This window comes from Gavialis gangeticus, unplaced genomic scaffold (assembly GCF_001723915.1).
Source record: "Gavialis gangeticus isolate Ggan-Ray unplaced genomic scaffold, GavGan_comp1, whole genome shotgun sequence".
In the NCBI taxonomy this organism is placed as follows: domain Eukaryota; kingdom Metazoa; phylum Chordata; order Crocodylia; family Gavialidae; genus Gavialis; species Gavialis gangeticus.
The window spans coordinates 256,722,394-256,726,701 of NW_017729032.1; positions in this window are offsets into that span (position 1 = coordinate 256,722,394).

The window sequence follows — 4,308 nt, forward strand, 5'->3', positions numbered from 1 at the left end:
CGGGTGGGGGGGTGCTGAGGGCAGTGGACAGAGCAACCCGCGGCACCGGTGGAGGGGTGTGTGTGTGTCTGACAGTGTGTGTATATGAGCGTGTCAGTGTGTGCAAATGTGTGAATGTGTATCTATGTATGTGATGGTGCGTGCATGCATGTGCATGTGTGGTTTTGAGCGTGGGGATATATGAGTGTGTCAGCATGTGCAAATGTGTATCTATGTATGTGATTGTGCATGTATGTGTATGCACGTGTGTGTTTGAGAGAGTGGGGTACATGAGTGTGTCAGCATGTGCAAATGTATATATATGTATGTATGTGATTGTGTGTGCATGTGTGTGTGTATGTCCACACATTGTGGGTGTCTGAAAGTTTGTGTGTGTCTGTGAAAGTGTGTGTGTGTGTCAGTGTGCACATGTGTGTGAACATGAGTATGCATGCTTGTTTGACTATGCATGCTTGTGTGTGCCCACATGTGAGTGTCTGAGTTTCTGCATGTGTCAGTGCGTGCACATGTATGTGAATGTGTGTATGTGTTTGTGCTTGTGTGCATGCTTGTGTACATTTGGGTGCATGTGTGTGTGCCCATGCATGTGTGTTTGAGAGTTTGGGCATGTATCTGTAAAAGTGTGTGGACATGTGTGGGAATGTGTATATATGTGTGTGATTGTGTGCATGCTTGTGCGTGTATGTGTGTGTGTGTGTGCACGCGCACGCACGCATGCATGTGTCTGAGAGTTTGTGGGTGTATCTATGGAAGTGTGTGTATGTGAATGTGTCAGCGTGCACATGCGTGTGTGTGAATGTGTATAGATGTGTGTGATTTTGTGTGCATGCTTGTGCATGTGTGCATATGTGAATGCATGTGTGAATATGTGTGCGTGTATGTGTGCACAGATGTAGGGCCAGCCCCAGAGACTCTGCTTCTTTTAAAAACTTTTATATCTCACTTTTATTTTGTCACTTTACGCTCTGTTTCCACCAGCCTGGAAACCCCTTCAAAAGTGTGGCAGCCCGACCCCTCTCCACCCGCTTCTCCTCCTCCCAGCACAGCTAGGCTTTTATCTGGCGTAGAAGCAAGAAGGTAATTCATTACTGTCTGTTTTCTTCCCCCCGCCTTGGCCTCTTTGCTGGGAACATCAACGAGAACGCATGTTTGCGCTCTCCCCAAAGGTTGTTTTTCCCCACGCCTTGTCCTTTCCAAAGTGGACTGAAATTAAACTAATTTCACGCAGTCCATCAAAGATATCAGACGATGATAAATTTCATTCACTGCTGCACTGTGGATACAAATTAGAGTTGGCATCAGTGAAAGGCACTGTATCGTGTTTCTAATCCCCATAGCCATCCAGGTCTCTTAACAAATAACGTGACTGGGGAGATGCCGAGGGCTTAAAGATGAACTCAAAATGCTTAGAAATCAACATGTTTCCCACATATATGCTATGGATTTTTTTTTAAAAGGTCACTTTTTAAACTTTTATGAGTCTGATCGTGCGACCCCTTAGCACTCTTACCACTTGGCGGATGTTAAGGTGCTCAGCACCTCATGTGGTTGGTGCCTTTAAGGAAAATGACTGCTCATGTAAAATTCTTTAAACATGGAGCAGCGAGTTGTTTATGGATGTACCTAATAGCAGATGATTTACAAGCATTAGAGGAGCACTACAATGTGACTTTTTCAGCATTCTTTATTATGCACAACTGTAAGCAGAAGCTTACAATGCCAAATGCAGATAATAATGTAGAAGCATTAAGGCCCTTAGACCTTCCTGTACTTTTCTTCTCTAAACAGTGTGTGATAGTTATTCTAACCAAAGCTAGAGAAAGTATTGTGTTATATACTGACTTGAAAAAAAATAGTAGTTTCATTAATTCTTTTAACAAGCTGTAATTTTTCCATAAATATCCTTTCACTCTTTAATCATACACTTTTTCAAATAATTGTTGATTTTTTTGCTATATTATTATTGGCTGAGCATCATAAATGTACAGGATGCTTTATCCATTATATTTATAAACAGCCAGTTCATTTCTTTTATGCACTAATAAAAACCATAGCAAGAGATGCACGATACTTACCAAGCATGCAAGCAGTCCACACTGACAACATCTCGGGGCCAATTCTGATTCTATATATAGGGACATTAAAGGGCTGCAATGAGTTAAGGGGGGCAGAACTTCCTCTGTTTCAAAGCTATTTAGGGATGTGTTTGGTGGACCCGTGCTGCCCCCCTTACAGCCCTCACAGCATGGGCAAGAAAAGGTTTGTCAGGATTGGAAGAAAGAAGGAAAAGCAGAATTTCTCATCTGTATCACAGCTCATAGTGGCTCTGAGCAAAGCTGCCATACGTGAGTGACTGGTGCCTCCTGAATCTGAAGGGGCACCCACAGAACCCATCAAGGGCAGCAGCCCTGTCGGAGTGGGCACCAGCCCTACCGACAGCATCAGTGTTGGCCGTCAGGGGGGGCACTGGCCCCATCGTGGGGGCACATGCACCCCCGTGCACCCCCTACCCCTTGCCTATGCTGCCATAAATTACAGGCATTAATGATGTATGGTTTTAGAATCCAGTATCATTGATATCCAAGCTTGTTTACTTCATCTCTTTCTGATGAACTCTTAGCAAGGTTTCATGGAAAGTCGTCATAAATAGAAAAATACTTGTATCATTTTATTTTCTAAAATAGGTTAGATATAAGCTCTGCACCATAAGCTGTACAAAGTGATATGCAACTACCTCAGTCAGTGATGGACATGAAGCTTCATGTTTCTCCAAACTCTACATATGGGTTACGTTTATTAGACACAAAACTGTATTCATCCAGTATTCATCTACACCGAATGCTTGCCAATTAGCAGACCTCACTAATTTGTAACTATAATACAAAACAAGGATCAGGCAAGGAATTGCTAGAGGCAAATTATCAGCAGTGAGGGACTTCATATTCATCAGCATTTTAGCCACGACAATTTTTGCTAAATCATTTTCCTTCTATAAGCCAAATCCTCAGCTTCTTCATAACTATCCTTTTGCCATTTTAACTTACATCAGAGAGGTATGGGTGGGAAATAAAAGGAAGGTGCACACCCAATAGTGTGCAGGCAGGATTGAAGGTAGTTTATTTAAACCTAACATGACTGTCCATTGTTTTCAGTGTGTGCTCTGTTGTTATTTCATTTTTATGGTGCTGTAACTCTTTTGGAATCAATGTGGTCCACTATAGTAAAACTAGATTAACATACTAGGAAGAGCCAGATTCTTATTTAAACTCCTTGATCTTCCCTACAGAGTTAGCGCAATCATACGTAGTGTCTTGCTGTGCATCTAGAAATGACAGTGCTGCTGTCATAAATGGCCATCCCCTTGCCAACAGCTGTAAATAAATACTTGGCATTTTGGGGCTGAGTTGTCAAAGACATGATGCTAACCACATCACTTCCTTGTGTGCCAATAGCAACAGAAGCTGCTGTACCTCACAGAAGCTACACCTTACACCAGCCACAGAAGCTGGTGCTTGCCAACAGCATACCTAAGAGTGGGTCTTTGACCTTTTTGGCTTTTCTGCATGGGAACCTGACCGTGACCGTGTACCATGTACTCCAGCTTTGCTGGGGTAATAATTTATCTGGACACTCTTCTGTATAATTATTCATCTTCCTGCTGTAGGCAAGCCCTAAGGCTCTTTTATGCTTTACTCTGAAAATCTAAAAGAGTCCTTCAAGCTGGAGTAAATCACATTAAGTAATTACTTTTACATGCACTTTAAGGAGCTTCTTAATCTGCTCAAGAAGTGTAATGGGGCCTTCTTGTAATGGAGAATGTAGCCCTTAATATTTAATATCCCATTTGTGACAACCATAATCAACCTGTCAGCTGCATAACATTTTCATGTCTTCACCTCCTGAAATAACAAAATGGGGTTGGCCTATTAAAATAAAGTGTTATGCTTATTGTGTATTTTAGGCTCTTCATGAAAACATGTAAGTTTGGCCATGCTAGCTAAGGAGACAGATAGGGTGGGGGCTGACATAACAGTTGAACTATTGTAAAAATGTCACCGACTGAGAGCCAGGTCACAGTTGTCCATGTGTACATTTATTTAAACCTAAAATGACTATCCATGGTTTGGAGTGTGCACTCTGTGGTAACCTCCAGGGTCTGTCTTACTTCAGGGTTCTAGATACTGTAGACAGACCAACTGCAGACACTTCTTCAGTCTGACGAAGGGTATTTGTACTTGAACGTTTGCAAGAAAGAATTTTTCCAACTATTTGGGTTGGTCTAATAAAACATCAGATTTACCCACAAAA